This window comes from Apium graveolens, chromosome 10 (genome assembly GCF_009905375.1).
Source record: "Apium graveolens cultivar Ventura chromosome 10, ASM990537v1, whole genome shotgun sequence".
In the NCBI taxonomy this organism is placed as follows: Eukaryota; Viridiplantae; Streptophyta; class Magnoliopsida; order Apiales; family Apiaceae; genus Apium; species Apium graveolens.
In genome coordinates this window covers 237,072,665-237,090,707 of record NC_133656.1, presented here as the reverse complement: position 1 = coordinate 237,090,707, position 18,043 = coordinate 237,072,665, and positions in this window count along the sequence as shown.

Genomic DNA, 18,043 nt, shown 5'->3' with positions numbered 1-18,043 from the left:
ATTTTATAATTTTTTAGATATCTTACACTCCCTCAAAATATAATATAATTACAAAAGTAACTACATTTCTTTTACAATTGTTTGTAGTTGAACGATCAATTCTAATAATATTTTCTATAAATGTTAGGATAAAAGATTGTTGGTCGAAATCATACGAAACTATACAAAAATACCATCATTGATGAATTTTCTATGAATTTTCTATAAGAAGGATACAAAAGATTAAGTCACTAAGGCCTAGATAGAAAATAAAATATGAAGGTTTCATATTATAGAATGGTAAAAATAAAATAAATTTGTAGGTTTTTCGGAAATTATAATATAAAAATATCAATTAATGGATTAAAAACCATCTTTTATACTTGTTAACTCTGTTTATTTATGATCTACCTTGATTAGTTGTCGAAAAATAAAGTGAAGTGTAGATGAGAGCGGGCTATTCAAAAAATTCGAAATCTGAGACCAAGTCGATTCCAATCCGAAAAAGTACGGGCTGGCTCATTCCGAGATACGGACCTTCAAGGAGTCTTTTTTTATTTGAAAGTCAAAACCCTAAAAATTCGTGTAAAATTCCGGTTTTGAAAAAATTGGATAGTAGTCCAGATTAAAAGAAGCATGATTCGGGCCGGATAAAAATTTGAGCTTTTTGATAAAGTTCGTTCTCTATATAAAATTTTTGATAAATTTTCAAATATATATTATATTATTAGAACTTAGAAGTTGAATACGATATATTTTATTAGTTGTCAATTTGATACCCTGAATAACAATTAATAATTTGTTAATTGTCAATGTAATACTCTAAATATTAGAATTTAAGGTTAATAAATGAGATATTTAAATGTAATATAAAAAAATTGTTTTAGTATCAAATTATTTGTCATAGTCTAAAATATTAGTCCTTTGACAGAAAAATAGTAATTCATGATCTCTAAAACACTCACTTTAACTGTACTTTAACAACTTAAACTTTCTGACAATGTATCAGATCTTGGTGTTGGATTCAAATTCTTGCTTTTAAGTGAGAGGGTGTTATAATAATATTATAACATCTAGTAGAAATAATATCTTAAAATTTTAGATGACCCGATTACTAAACATACATAATATTCTAATATTTATGTATTATTTTATCTATCTTTCATTACCGAGTTTCACTGTTGAAGCGGCATATTACTACAAAAACAGGCTCAAAAGAGGAAAAATGTGCAATTTTGCAGATATCTTCCCTCCCTCTGAAATATAATACAATTGCAAAAAAAATTATTACGTTTCCCTTTTTGATTATATATATTTGAATGATCACTTTAATAATATTTTCAACAAGATAATCGGTTGTTCTTGAGTCTTACAGAAACTTTACATAAATACCATCAAAGATTCAAGATGAATTTTTTATAAGAAGGTTAAAAAAAGATTAATGACTAAAAAATATTTTTTCTCTAGAATCAAGGTAAAATTTACAAAATCTTACCCTCTTTTGGGTCTAATTTATGAGCGGGATACATAAAGTAAAATTAATTTTTTTTGTTTTTCAATTTAAGTCTGATCCTCTGTGTATATAGAAAAAAAATACTTTGAATACACTTATGAAAACTTATACATGAAATAATTTACATTTTAATTCATATGAAATTTTACTAGAAAATCCATCAAAATCCACATGTTTTTCAAATAAAAAGAAATTTGTGGACTTTTAAATATCGTGTTAGAAATATGTGTATTAGTTTGATGATAAGTTAAACAAAACACTTAAGTAGAAATCTGGTGTTTGTAGCCTCAACGGATAAGACCATTCTCGTTATCCGTTGATGGAGTAGCTTTACTTAGAAATAAGTTTAGTATTGTAGCACATTTCAGTTTCTGTATTCAAGTTATAATTCTTAGATGTTGGGGGAAATTATAAGTCATGTTGACTACTAGTGGATATGCAAATAGGAGGGCTAACTGTAAATATTTCATGTCTTGTAATTTTGTATAAGTGAAGTAGTATTAACTGATAAGTTAAAGGTCTTCAATGGATAAGAAACAAAGCTTCAACGGATGTCTCTAAAGCTTCAACGGATAACATCCACCAACAGATGAGTGCATCAACGGATAAAGCTTCAACTGCTAATGCATCAACGGATAAAGTCTTCAACGGATGCTAAGTTCAATAGCAGTTGACAGTGACGATTCATAAGCTGAAAGAGGCATATGGGTTGACAGAGACAATTAGAATGTAGCATCCTCTTGGAGGAATCAAGAAAATACAGCATTTCCATTCTGGTGCAAACAAGGAAGTATTCAAAGATTCACAGATTATCCTATATTGCATTGGATAGAGAAATAAAGAAGAAACATGTGAAGAATCTTTCCAATTGTATTTTATATTTTTTGTCTTCACTTGTAAACTTGGTGATATATAAACCAAGTTGCAGCTAGTAACTAGAGTGTGAATTTTCCAGAGCTGTTTAGAAAAACATTGAGAGAAAATCATCTAGTTTGTATTAGAAAGCAGCTGTGATCAATTTCTTGAATCACAGATTTTCTGAAATAACACATCTCTGGTGGAACAACAAATCCACCAGAAAAGTTTTTAAGTCTTTTGTGTTCTTTACATTTGTGTTTGAATATATATCTGTCTGCATTAGCTCAAAGCAATTCACACACACTTGTTCATCAAAACACACAGCCTTTGAAACTGCTCAAAACTTGAAAAAGTTTTGAGATTTACATTCAACCCCCTTCTGTAAATCTCATTGTTAGTTCCTTGGGAATAACAATTGGTATCAGAGCAAGCTCTTAACTTACAAAGAATTTAAAGATCTATTCTACTAACATCATGAGTAAGAAGGATATTGGTATAAAGATTCCAATCCTGGAAAGAGATAATTATCATCACTGGAAAGTGAAGATGCATCTACATCTTCTCTCTCAAGATGAAAGCTACATCAACTGCATTGAAAATGGTCCTCACATCCCTCACAAGGTGGCCACAGCTGCAACTGGCACAGTTGCTATTGGACAGTCTATTCCCAAGCCAAAAGCAGAATGGACTGATGAAGATATTGAAGAGGTTCACAAGGACAAGAAAGCCATGAACATTCTGTTCAATGGTTTAGGTCAAGATATGTTTGATAATGTCATTAGCAGCTAAACTGCTAAGGAAATTTGGGATACTGTGCAACTTATCTGTGAAGGTACTGAACAAGTTAGAGAAAACAAAATGCAGCTTCTCATTCAACAGTATGAATACTTTCACTTTGAAGAAGGAGAATCACTGAATGATACCTTCAGTAGATTTTAGAAACTGTTGAATGGATTGAAGCTGTATGGCAGAGCCAAGTCGAGGACTCCAACATAAAATTTCTGAGGTCTCTACCAAAGGAATGGAAGCCTATAACTGTTTCACTAAGGAATTCTCAAGATTATAAGGACTTCACATATAAAAGATTATATGGAATTTTGAAGACCTATGAACTTGAGATGGAGCAAGATGAGCTGTTGGAAAAGGGAAAGAGAAAAGGTGGATCAGTTGCACTTGTAGCTGACAATGAGAAGACTGGAGCCAGGAATGAAGAAAAGACAATGCCAAGTCTCAAAATTGGCACAAGCAAATCAGAATCAAGTAAGGGAAATGAGCAAGTAGCTGAGGTTGAAGATAATTCCAGTCAAGATGACTCTGATGATGTTGATGAACATCTGACCTTTCTGTCCAGGAGGTTTGCAAAGATGAAATTCAGGAAAAATGCTAAATTCACTAAGTCAAACAAGAACATGGTGGACAAATCTAAGTTCAAATGTTATAACTGTGGCATAAGTGGACACTTTGCAAATGAGTGCAGAAAGCCAACCTCTGATAAGAAAAAATTTGAGCAAGTTGATTACAAAAGGAAATATTTCGATTTGCTCAAACAAAAGGAAAGAGCTTTTCTAACTCAAGATGACTGGGCAGCAGACGGAGCCAATGAAGATGATGATATGAAATATGTGAACCTAGCCCTGATGGCTAATTCTGATGAAAATGAAACTAGTTCATCAAGCAACCAGGTAATTACTACTGACCTCTCTCAGCTCTCTAAGATTGAATGCAATGAAGCCTTAAATGATATGTCCAATGAATTATATCATTTGCGTGTTTCCCTTAAATCACTAGCTAAAGAAAACACAAGAATCAAAGAGAATAATTTGTTTTTAAGTGATAGGAATGGTGTGTTAGAGGGTAAGGTAATTGAGCTTGAAAAGATTAAAATCAAATACTTAACTGTTGAAAGTGAACTAGAAGAATCTGTTAAGAAAGTAGAAATTCTTTCTAGACAAATAGAACGTGAGCAAGAGGTAATCAAGGCCTGGAAAACATCTAGGGATGTTAGTGCTCAGATTGTCAAGGTTCAGGGAATTGAATCACTATGTGAGAATGCCTGGAAGAAAAACAAAAAGGAAGTAGAATTAATTGATGGATTATCAACGGATGTGGAATCAACGGATGATAAAAGTTATCCGTTGAAGGAAGAAAAGGAGCATCCGTTGAAGGCTCATCAATTAAAACAGGCAAGTGATTCTAAAAAGAACAATTTGAAAAATCTCAATAAAAAGTTTGGTTCAACTTCCAAGAACTTTGTCAAAGAAGAAGCTAGCACATCCAAAGATGCCAGTAAGGTGAATATAGGACACATGACTTTAGATCAGTTGAAAAATAGGCTTAAGATGGTTGAGGATAAAAAGGAAACTAAAAGAAAATTAAATAGAAATGGGAAGGTACGAATTAACAAACACAACAATTATACACCTGATAAATATGCTCCTAGAAAAAGTTGTGTGCATTGTAAGAGTGTTAATCAACTATCTACCAACTACAAGTCAGTTAAGAATGCTCCCATGCCTTTAACTCCTTCCATGCCTAACATATCTATGTCACCTCTGCATGCTACACCTGTTATATCTCAACAGAATCCGCATGCACATTTTGCAAACATGCCATATGTTAATAATTCTTATTTTGTTGTATTCAGTATGCCTCAAATGCCATACAACATGCCTATGTGGAATAATGTGTTTGCACAATCCATGCCTTATCAAATTCAACCAAATAAGCTAAATAATTCTGTGACTAACCCTACACTTCAACCAACTACATCTGAGAGCAAGGTTGATCCAAAGTTACCTAAGTCAAAAGATGCTGAGGTATGAAGTCTAGGAAAAAGACTAACAAGGCTGGACCCAAGGAAACTTGGGTACCAAAATCAACTTGATTGATTTTGTTGTGTGCAGGGAAAAAAAAGGAATATATGGTACTTGGACAATGGTTGTTCAAGGCACATGACAAGAGATTTCACCCTGCTCACACAGTTCAAGGAGAGAGCTGGCCCTAGCATAACCTTTGGAGATGACAACAAAGGGTTCAGTATGGGATATGGCTTGATTTCAAAAGAAAATGTCATCATTGATGAAGTTGCATTAGTTGATGGTCTCAAACATAATCTATTGAGTATCAGTCAACTGTGTGATAGAGGGAATATTGTTTCCTTCAATTCTGAAGCCTGTGTTATTACAAGTAAGAAGGACAACAAAGTGGTTCTAAATGGAGTTAGAAAAGGGAATGTGTGCTTGGCTGACTTCAACTCTACAGATGCAGAATCAATTACTTGTCTTCTCAGCAAAGCAAGTCCAGATGAAAGTTGGCTATGGCACAAGAAGCTGTCTCATTTGAATTTCAAGACAATGAATGATCTAGTCAAAAAGGACTTAGTTAGAGGAATGCCTCTAGTGGAATTCTCAAGGGATGGACTGTGTGATGCTTGTCAGAAAGGAAAGTAAAAGAGAGCATCATTCAGTAAGAAGCTTGAATCAGCAATTGATGAACCATTACAACTGCTACACATGGATCTTTTTGGACCAGTCAATGTATTGTCAATTTCAAGGAAAAGATATTGCTTAGTGATTGTAGATGATTTCTCAAAGTTTTCATGTACCTACTTTCTTGGATCAAAGGATGAAGCTAGTGAAATCATCATCAATCATATCAAGCAAGTCAACAATCATCCAGATTTCAAAGTAAGGAATATCAGGAGTGACAATGGAACTGAGTTCAGGAATTCTACCATGAGGTTGTTCTGTGAAGAAAATGGGATCATGCATGAGTTCTCAGCTCCAAGGACTCCACAACAGAATGGTGTGGTGGAAAGAAAGAATAGATCACTAATCGAAGCTGCAAGAACAATGGTTGAAGAGTCAAAACTCCCAACATACTTTTGGGATGAGGCTGTTAACTATGCATGTTACACTCAGAATATTTCTCTAATCAATCTGGCAAAAGACATGACTCCCTATCAATTGTTCAAGAGAAGAAAACCAACTTTAAACTTTCTTCATGTCTTTGGTTGCAAATGCTACATTCTAAGGAATCAACCTGATCACAAAGGGAAGTTTGATGCAAAGGCTGATGAAGGAATATGTGTTGGTTATTCTGCTGGAAAATCATATAGGGTCTACAATCTAAGAACCAACATTGTCATGGAATATGTGCATGTTGTGTTTGATGATAAAAAGATTGATGGACTAACAGATGAGGGACATCATGAATGACTCAAATTTGATAACATTGAGATATATTGTGATGATAGTGAAGATGAGAATGATGGAGAAGGCACCTCGAAAAGAATTCAAAATCTGCTTTTGGATAATGCACAAAGTGCTGCATCAGTTGAAAGTCACAATTCAGCATCCGTTGAAAGAAGTAATGCAGCATCCGTTGAAAGACAAAGTGCATCATCCGTTGAATTACATAATGAAGCATTCGTTGATCATAGTCTATCAACGGATAATCAATTCACTTCATCAGTTGATAGAACTCCCAGTTCCTTTCAAAGGATCAATAACTCAAGGGGAGTTTCAGCCAATTAACACTCTATCTCACATCATGACAATACTGAGGCAACCTCATCTAGAGCTAATTTACCACCTCAAAGGAAATGGACCAAGAATCACCCTTTTGAATTGATCATTGGTGATGCAACATCTAAAGTGCAAACTAGAAGGGCTACTCAAGATGAATATCTATATAGTAGTTTTCTATCACAGGAGGAACCTAAGAGAGTGGAAGAAGCTCTACTGGATCCAGATTGGATTTTATCAATGCAAGAGGAGCTAAACCAATTTGAGAGGAACAAGGTATGGAAGCTGGTACCCAAGCCAAAGAACAAGAGCTCTATTGATACAAAATGGGTATTCAGAAACAAGATGGATGAAAATGGCATTGTCATAAGGAATAAAGCCAGATTGGTTGCCAAGGGCTATTCTCAACAAGAGGGAATAGATTTTGATGAGACATTTGCTCCAGTTGCAAGACTTGAAGCCATCAGAATCTTTCTAGCCTATGCAGCCCATGCCAATTTCAAAGTCTATCAAATGGATGTCAAGAGTGTATTTCTGAATGGAGAATTGGAGGAAGAAGTTTATGTAAGCCAACCTCCAGGATTTGAAGATCCAAATTTTAATGAGGCTTATGGTAGCATGTGTAATCATTCCAGAACCACCCAGAACATTCATAAAAATATTTCTTGAATGAGCAAACTGTTTCAGCCATTCAATGACATCTTTCCCGGGCGGGATTTCAAGAATAATAGACTTCATTGCCGAAGTCATTTCGATGGTGTTTTCTTTCGCCTTGTTTTTTGAACCACGAGGACGTCCTTATGGCCTGGACAATGAAAAATAACCACCAGATGCCACAATATTGTTTCCACCAGACTGGCCCATATTACTTATATCATTACCAACTCCTGGATTAGACATTTGAGTGTTTAGCAATGGTTGAGAGTGGTGTTCTTCGCTGTTAATTATAGTAGGATTAGTGTAGCCCATTGAATTTGGGATATGAAGAGCAGGATAAGAGTAATTCATAGAATTTGAGAAAGAAAACGAATACTCATGATTCATCTTTTGAAAGCTAAGCAATGATATAAAATATTGGGTGAAATATGATTAGAGTTGTGGGGTATAGTCCTTTTTATAATTAATTTTGACGTGCTCTCTCAAGAAATACAAAGATGCCATACAGTTGAAAATAGTATTATTTTTCTTTTCCAGGAATTTGAATTGAATAATCAATCCTTATCATATTTCCTAAAATCGAGAGGCCAAAAAGTTGTTTATATTCGATTCGTCTCATAAAAGAGTTATACCAATATACGATTACAGATGAATTTCTAAAACTAGAATCGAAACATTAAACAAATACAACGTTCATTTACCAATAGATATCATCGATAAAAATATTAGGCGCGAATTTTAAATATTAAATTATTTTGATTGCAAAATCGAAAACATATTTAAACATTATGGTCTATAAAATTTAATTATTAATTTACTATTCCTCTTCATTGTTTTGCATGCTTATATCAGTATTTTTGGTGCATTATTAGAGTAATATTATGAGATTTAGTTGGGAACTTCCTCTACCACCTTAAACTTTTAGATGAACTTCCTCTACCACCTTACTTTTGAGTTAGGGGAGTAATAAAATAATATTATAAGATTCAGTTGGGGTATTTTTCTAATATCTTCAGATTTTAGGAGAGCTGATATCTAATTATATTCTAATTTTTATGTGTTATTTGATCCGTCTTTTATTTTATTTTCAACTGTTTAAACAACAATTACTACATAAACATACTTTTAGGAAATGAACAATACACAGAGGGGGGGTGAATGTGTTTTACTGTATTTGTACTTTTCTTGAATGTTTATGGTTGATCAAAATAAATTAAATCTTGTAGTGAAATGTGTTCATGCAGAAATTAAACTTGCAAAAAATAAAGAACACGTGTAACACCCCCAGATCCGGGGTCGGGGATCCGGGTCATCACGGTCTTTCTTTCCACCATATCACTTCACTTAATTAATAATAATAACCTTATGCTGTGACCCCACACTAACACACACCACAACCCGTTATAGTCTCAGAGATGAAATTGAAATAAGTACAAGTCTTTGAATCCATAATTTAAAAGTTATTACAACCCAAAACGATTACTTGATAAATTTACAGTTAATTGCCATTATCTGCCACAAGTTATAATTATACATAATTGATTCTCAATAGTAGATGGTCTGATCTACAATAGATCTACCTCTGCAGCTATAGCAGCTACAACATCATCGGGAAGACGCGGGACGCTTCCCACGTGCTTGCGCTGGGTCTGCTGGAGTCTGGTCATCTTTCCTAACTGTTGTTGTGTGATGAAGAAATAAAGCAAGAGTGAGCCTTACAGCTCGCAAGATAATACATAGTGATAACAATAATATAAGTATCTAAATGGATACTTACTAGAATCTTTTATCATGCGTAAGATAATTACTTACTAGATATAAGTAAAAACAAGGGATGAAGTTACCAAATACTTCACTATACTTATATCATTTAAAAAAAAGTTGCTTGAACTACCACTGTTCAAAGTATAATGAGCTTTCAACAATTCATCAGATAGATGAGACTACAAGACAAGATTTGAATAGATTAAATCTTTGAAATTTTATTAAAGGAAATGAAGTCATGATATACTTCATTAAGTTCTGATATATATATATATATCCATATATACATCTTCTTTATACAATTTTCTGAAAACCTCTGTCATGTAAAGTATGAACAGAATTGCAATATCCAATAAATTTGGAAAGGAAAAGAATTTGGCATAAACCAAATATCTTGCTGATCAGGCAAAGATACCCATAAGTAACCTTTTCTACTAGTAGATGGACGAATTCCCCACTGGTCATCACCCTGGTCGTAATAGGACCTTATGCTGGACTGCCACTTAGCCACTTATGCATTTGATGGACTCCCACTGAGCCACTTACACTATCATGGATGCCCACTGAGCCCATGTTGCTTATGCCGACTCAATAGATGGACTTACTTCCCGAACGTTGGGTAAGTAATCAATTCATTTACCAAAACTGCAACCGTGTTGCGAATATAAAATACACCACAGAGCCGGATCCCTCAGGTTTTAAGCGAGTATTTAAATCCCCTTAAAAGGGAAGATCTTAAATATAAAAATGAGTTTTGGGATACGCTCTAACTTTTAAAAATCATTTTGAAGACTCGAAAACACTTTATAGAGTGTTTGGAGTAAAGCTGATTTAATGAAGTAAATCCGTCCCAGAATATTTAGAAAATGACTGAATATTATTATTTAAATAATATTCCCATAAAGAATAATCTTTATAAAAATAATTGAAGTAGAAGTATTAAAACTTATACTTGAAACGAGTATTAAATAACCAAAGATATACTTATATGAAAGTACTATCTTTATTTGAATAATCGAAAATAAGTTTGATTATTTACACCTTATTCTTTAATAAAATAAAGAACAAATCTCAGCCAATAATCGGAGTCATAGATCCTCAAATGAATATTCAAAAATATTCATTAAATAATATAAACTGAGTCATAAGCCCTCGAATGAATATTCAAATAATATTCAGATAATAAAATAAAAGGAGTCATAAGTCCTCGGAGGAATATTCAAGTAATATTCATTAAATAAAATAAAGTGAGTCATACATCCTCAATTGAATATTCAAATAATATTCATTTAATATAAAGGAGTCATATGCCTTCGAATAATATTCGAAATAATATTCAATAATAAAATAAAGTTAAAGTTATCGAATAAACCTTATTCGATTAATAGTTTTGAAAACTATGACCATATATATATATAAGTATATATATATATTTATTTATTTCCATATATACAAAATCTACTCGGGATCCTCGACTCCCGGTTTTAGAAAATATTTTCACCTTTGGGTCCCTGTACTAAGGGTATATGCAAATTACCGCTATCCTCTAGCATAGGTATTATCAACTGAATCAACAGATATATATGGAAAGAATATGAAACAGGCATGCATATATATACCATAGCAGCATGCTTCAATATATTGCAACATTTGCTAATTAACCAACATGCATATATCGCAAGATAATACAAATACATATATACATCACAACAACAGTTATAACTGGTAGAAAACTTGCCTGAGCGACTTGGGGTGATAAAAGGCTCGGGACGAGTCTGGTAACCTATAAACAACAAGTAAGTTGGAATTAAACCAAAGTCACTTGTAAATCTATACTTTAACTAACTTAGACTCTAACGCTTGTTTTGTGCTTACTGACTCGCTTAAGTCACTCGGGTACCCTCGGCTCCACCATTTTTAATAATTTAACCTTTACGAGTTTTAAGGCGATTCCTTTGCGAGTGTCTTACCAACTGCCTAACACACTTACCATAAATGTTTCATGCATTAATTAACCCTTTTTGGTCTTTAACCTTTGTTTCAAAGTAAGGCGAGGGGAAAAGTTTCGTTCGCGAAACACCGTTACATGAAACGGTCGTTTCTCCTAAACCGTGCATCGGAATCGAACGAACTACATATCAAAACGAAGCTCGTAACATGAGCTATCTAAAAATGGCAATGGTCATAATCTAGCAGGGGGTTCTCGGGTCCTAATGTTATGCACAAAAACAGTCTAAAGAAAATCGGACGTTACGACGGCTATGTTTACGCGATTTCCCAATTTTAAACCATTCAAAACCAACCCAATTCAACCTCAAATCCAACATACAACCAACATCCATCCTTATCACATCATAACAACCCCAACCAATTCAAGTTTAACATTCATACTTATGCCTAAGCTTAACTTTAACCATACTTAAGTTCTTTTAATCAAAACAACAACATTTACCATTCCATTTCAATACCAATTCAATCCCAAACTCTAAATCACCAACATTAAGCTACAATATCACCCTACTAATCAAAATCATCTTATAATACATAGGAATCTAGGGTTTGGAGATGATATACCTTCCTTGAAGTGGTGGGAGGAGCTAGGAAGCCTTAAGAAGCTTTGAGAAGTCTTAGGAATGCTTGGATCTTCAAGGAAAACAAGAAAAATTTCAAGTTAAAAACTTGAAAACACTATTCATAGTCTTCTTCTTTGATTAAATGAAGAAGATGGATAAGGAATTGATGGCTTAAACTCATGATATAGCCCTAACTAAGCATGAAGATGATTAGGGAATTAACTCACCAATTTAGGAAGCTTGGATCTTTGATTTTTGAATTTCCTTGCCTTTTGAATAGTAAAAAGCCGAGAGCTCTCAAGAACAAAGCCTTGGTTCTTTTTGATTTTGATGAAAAATGATTTTGCTTGGCTTGGTTGATTTGTTTTTGTGTTTGATTTAGTTAATTACCTTGTTGCCCTTGAATTTGTGTGGTTCTCATTCAACCACACCTCCTTCCTTCCCATGTCATGCTTGTGTCATCCTCATGATGTCATCATCCCCTCCTTGTCCCCTTCTCATTGGTTGGGTGACATCATCCTCTCTAATCCCTTTGATTAACTTCCTAATTGTTTGCCTAATGACCGCTGATCTGTTATACGGTTCGCTTAACTTTCGTTTTCGTTTATCGTTTGAAGGATCATACCCGGGATCTTATTACTTAGGTTCCCTTAACCTTTCTCAATACATTATATTTCTTTTTATGATCCTCAATCATAATCCTTTAATTTAAATCCTTTTTATCCTGTTACCTTATACTCAATTCTTTCCGTATTTAGTGGATTTCTGGGAAAAACCAAAGTGTTCGGAATTGGATTCTGACGATCTTTACATACACTTATATACTACATAGAGTACTAATAATATCCCAGAATATCCATAACAGAACCCCTACATAGTGTGGCATGAAAAGTTTTCTCATTCAGCTAAAACACTATTCACAAGGGTTACAAAAAGTTGAAAATTTTGGGGGTTATTACAGTCTCCCCTCCTTAAAAGGATTCCGTCCCGGGATCAAACAGAAAGTAAATGGGGGTACTTTTCTAGCATTGCGCTCTCTAGTTCCCAAGTTGATTCTTCCACATTATGATTCTGCCATAGTACTCTGACTAGCTTGATCACTTTGTTCCGAAGCACCTGCTCCTTCTTATCTATAATCCTTACTTGGCTTCTCCACGTAAGTTAGATCTGGCTGCATATCCACCTGCTCGTACTCCACTATATGTCTGGCATCCCGATGATACTTCCTTAGCATTGACACATGGAACACATTATGAACTTGTTGCAAATTAGGGGGTAAGGCTAGCTCGTAAGCTAACTTTCCAATTCATCTTAATATCTCAAAAGGTCCAATGTATCTTGGGCTTAGTTTTCCTTTCCTTCCGAACCTCATTAATCCCTTCCAAGGGGATACCTTTAGCAGTACTAAGTCCCCTACTTCATATTCCTTGTCCTTTCGGGCTAGGTCTGCATATTTCTTCTGTCTGTCTTGGGCTGCTACAAGTCGCCCTCTGATAAGATCCACTATATCTTTGGTCCTTTGGACCATTTCGGGTCCGAGCATCTTCCGCTCTCCTACTTCATCCCAGTATAAGGGAGATCGACACCTTCTTCCGTACAGGGCCTCATAAGGCGGCATTCCGATGCTAGCATGAAAGCTATTGTTATAAGAAAACTCGATCAACGGCAAGTGATCATCCCAACTCCCTTTAAAGTCTATTGCACAGACTCTCAACATATCCTCTAGTGTTTGGATGGTCCTTTCACTCTGCCCATCCGTCTGGGGATGATACGCGGTACTCATATTTAACTTGGTCCCCGCACATTCCTGAAAGCTCCTCCAAAATCTGGAGTTGAACCTGGGGTCTCGGTCTGAGACAATGGACGCTGGGACTCCATGTCGCGTTACTATTTCCTTAAGGTAAATGTCCACCAGTCTATCGACTGTGTATCTCTCATTAATAGGAATGAAATGAGCTGACTTTGTCAGTCGGTCTATAATTACCCAAATGGCGTCGTGATTGGCTTTCGTCCTTGGCAATCCTACAACAAAATCCATCGTTATCTGTTCCCATTTCCATTCGGGAATCTCCAGGGGTCGTAAGAGTCCACTGGGTCTCTGGTGCTCTGCCTTTACCCTTTGGCAAGTTAAACATTTGCTTACCCATTCTGCTACGTCCCTCTTCATGTTGGGCCACCAGTAATATTCCTTCAAATCCCTATACATCTTGGTACTTCCGGGGTGAATGGAATACCTTGAACTATGGCTTTCATCCAATATCTCATCTTTAAGCTCTTGAACATTCGGAACCCAAATCCGGTAGGAGTACCTCATTATCCCTTTATCATCTTTCTCAGTATGGATCTCCTCTCCAGTCATTGACTCTCTGCCTTCATTCATTATTTTCTCCTGGCACAATCTGATCTTTTCCAATAACTCTGGCTGCATTAGGATCTCAAAAAGCTTTTCAGTTCCGGTTCCGGTTACCTTTACTTCTATTTCCATTCTCTCAAAATCCCTTATCAATTCTTCCGAAGTCGTTATCATTCTGAGTCTTTCCTTTCTACTAAGGGCATCAGCCACCACATTGGCTTTCCCTGGATGATAGAGAATCTCACAATCATAGTCCTTGATTAGTTCTAACCATCTCCTCTGGCGCATGTTGAGCTCTTTCTGCGTAAATATGTACTTGAGGCTCTTATGGTCTGTGAAAATCTCGCACTTCTCTCCATACAAGTAGTGCCTCCAAATTTTTAAGGCAAATACTATTGCCGCGAGCTCAAGGTCATGAGTAGGATATCTAACCTCGTATTCCTTCAGTTGTCTCGACGCATACGTAATCACTTTACCGTGCTGCATAAGCACACACCCTAGTCCTTTGTGCGACGCGTCACTATATATCACAAAATCTCCTTTTCCGTCCGGCAATGCCAATACCGGAGCCGTTATCAACCTTTTCTTTAATTCCTGAAAACTGTTCTCGCATTTCTCCGTCCATTCAAACTTCTCTGTCTTACGAGTAAGTCGTGTCAAAGGGGCTGCGATCTTCGCAAAGTCCTGTACAAATCTACGATAGTAGCCGGCCAATCCTATGAAACTCCTTACCTCTGTGGGTGTGGTTGGCCTTTCCCAATTTGAGACCGCCTCTATCTTGGAGGGGTCGACCAATACTCCTTCTTTATTGATCACATGTCCTAAAAACTGTACTTCATTCCGCCAGAATTCATACTTCGAGAATTTGGCATATAACTGTTCCTCTCTGAGTATTCCTAGAGCTATCCTCAAATGCTCTGCATGTTCTGTCTCAGTCCTTGAGTAGATCAAAATATCATCGATAAAAACTATCACACATTTGTCCAAGTACTTCTTAAATACTCTATTCATTAAATCCATGAAAGCTGCTGGGGCGTTGGTTAATCCAAAGGACATTACCAAGAACTCATAATGCCCATACCTGGTACGGAACGCTGTCTTGGAAATATCTTCGGGTTTAATCTTTAGTTGGTGATATCCAGTTCTCAGGTCGATCTTGGAAAAATAAACAGCATCCTTTAGCTGGTCGAACAGATCGTCTATTCTAGGTAATGGGTACCTGTTCTTTATGATTAGCTTGTTCAACTCTCGATAGTCTATGCACAGCCTCATGCTCCCATCTTTCTTCTTAACAAATAAAACTGGTGCTCCCCATGGAGACACACTGGGTCTTATCATACCCTTATCCAAGAGTTCCTGCAATTGGATAGCTAATTCCTTCATTTCTAACGGGGCTAACCGGTAAGGTGCTTTTGAAACTGGCGCCGTCCCTGGGGCCAACTCAATAGCAAATTCAATCACTCTATCGGGTGGTAATCCCGAAAGGTCTTGTGGGAATACATCTTCAAATTCGTTGACTACTGGAATATCTTGTAAGTTGGGCACCTCTTTCTACGTGTCCACCACATAGGCTAGGTAGGCCTCATTTCCTTTTCGTAGCATCCTTCTGGCATGGGCCATAGTCAAAAATTTCTGCGTCTGCCTCTTTCCTCTAAATATAACTTCTTTCTTCCCTGGGACATTTAGCTTAACTTTCTTCCCTTTACAGTCTATCTGAGCATCATTGCTAGATAGCCAGTCCATTCCCAAAATTACATCAAACTCCCCTAATTTAAAAGGAATCAGATCAACACTAAAGGATTGCTCCCCTATGCCTATCTCACAGGCGGGGTGAATCTGGTTAACAGGAATAATTTAATGATTGGCTATTTCTACTTGCAAGGGTTCTATCAAGGGTTCAGCCTTAAGTCTTAACTTACGCGCAAAGTCCATTGATATAAAAGATTTAGTTGCTCCCGAATCAAATAAAATATTTGCACTGACTGAATTTAGAGAAAGGGTACCTGCTATCATATCTGAATCTTTCATAGCATCCTGGACTGTCATATTGAAAGTCCTCGCAGTAGGTGGCTTATTAGAAGCAGCCCTGCTTGCTCCCGAAGCTGCTGGTTTATTCATTGGGCATTCCCTCTTCCAATGACCTGGGCGTCCGCACTGATGATAAGTGGTGGTTGGAATGACGGCAGGGGTTGATGATGGGCACTTAGTTGAATAGTGGCCTTCCCGACCGCACTTAAAACAGGTTACTGGCTTTCCTTTACACTCCCCAGTGTGATTCCTTCCACATATGTTACAGGCTGGCAATGGGGGTTGAGACTGGTTGGAATAGGACATTCTTAACTTCTGGCCGCCCTGGCTCATGCTCACACTCATTGGCCGCTTAAACCCAGTGTTCCTTCCTGGTAGAGACACTGCTCCTCGATTAAATCTAGTTGGGAAGCTTCTTCCTACGGAACCTCCACCCATGCTCATACTTTTCCTCTTTATTCCTTTCTTCTCTCTTTCCTTCTGCATCTGTTCACTTCCGACTTAACAATCGTTGCCTTTTGCACCAGAGTGGCATAGTCCGTAAGCTCAAGGATTGCCACCCTATTCTGAATCCACGGTTTCAGTCCCTACTGAAACCTCCTAGCTTTCTTTTCCTCGGTGCTCATAAACTCCGGCACAAACCTTGATAACTCAGTAAATTTCGCTTCGTACTCTGCTACAGACAAGTTATTCTGCTTTAGCTCCAAGAACTTGAGCTCCATCTGGTTTTCCATAAACCTCGGGAAATACTTTCCCAGAAACAACTGACTAAATATCTCCCAGGTTATAATAGCATTTGTCTCCATGTTTTTCTTGGCCTCCCACCAGTAGTTATCTTCTCCTTTCAGAAGGTAGGTAGCAAATACAGTCTTCTGTGCCTCATCGGTACTCAAAATCTCAAAGAATTTCTCCATTTCCTTTAACCATGCCCTGGCCTCAACTGGGTCGGCTGATCCGTGGAACTCAGGGGGCTTAAGGGACTTAAAAGCCCTGAAAGAGTTTGCCACAGTATTGTTATTTCCTTGAGGGGGTGGGTTGGGTTGACGTTCCAAATTCTGCCTTAGGAGTTGCATGAACTGGCCCATGGGATCCATGCCTGGATTTGGTACTGGTTGCTCAACCTCGGTTTCTCCTTCTTCAGCCTCTATCTCAAATCCCTCAACATCATATGTTTCCTCTTCCTCTTCATACAGGGAGTCATCCTGTTCCACATAATCCGCATCTTCCTCTTCACTGTGTTCCTGGTTTCTATCATCCTGGTTATGGCTTCCCTGGTCCTCAGATCCAGGGTTCGCGCTAGTTCCAATCTTTCTTAGCGGCATGATTCTGATAATAAAAAAAATTATTGGGAAAATTCAACGTTAGGTCACAATCATATACAACATTGTGCCCTGCACGGCTCTTATAATGGGGAGAACGTATATCGCAATTCTATTATTTTAAGAAAGTTCTAATACGAAGTGCAGTAATAATAGTGATAAAAACAGTGATCCCGTCACTAATGAACTGAACCAAAGGAAACAAATATATACATAATGCGAGAAATACATAGTTTGATCTGGTCAAAAGTACAACAGTGCTATAGTCATCTGTCCCAAAAGTGATACACAAGAGTTTATCTGTCTAGTCAGAAAAAGGGATGCTATATACAAGTCAACTATCCCGGAAAATTGGCTCTTACTAAGGCCTCGGCTAACTAGACAACTAGACTATTCCATCATCAATCCTGAATCACACACCGGAGTGGGTCAGCTCCCATACCCTTTTCATCGCACGACGGAAGATATAGTCG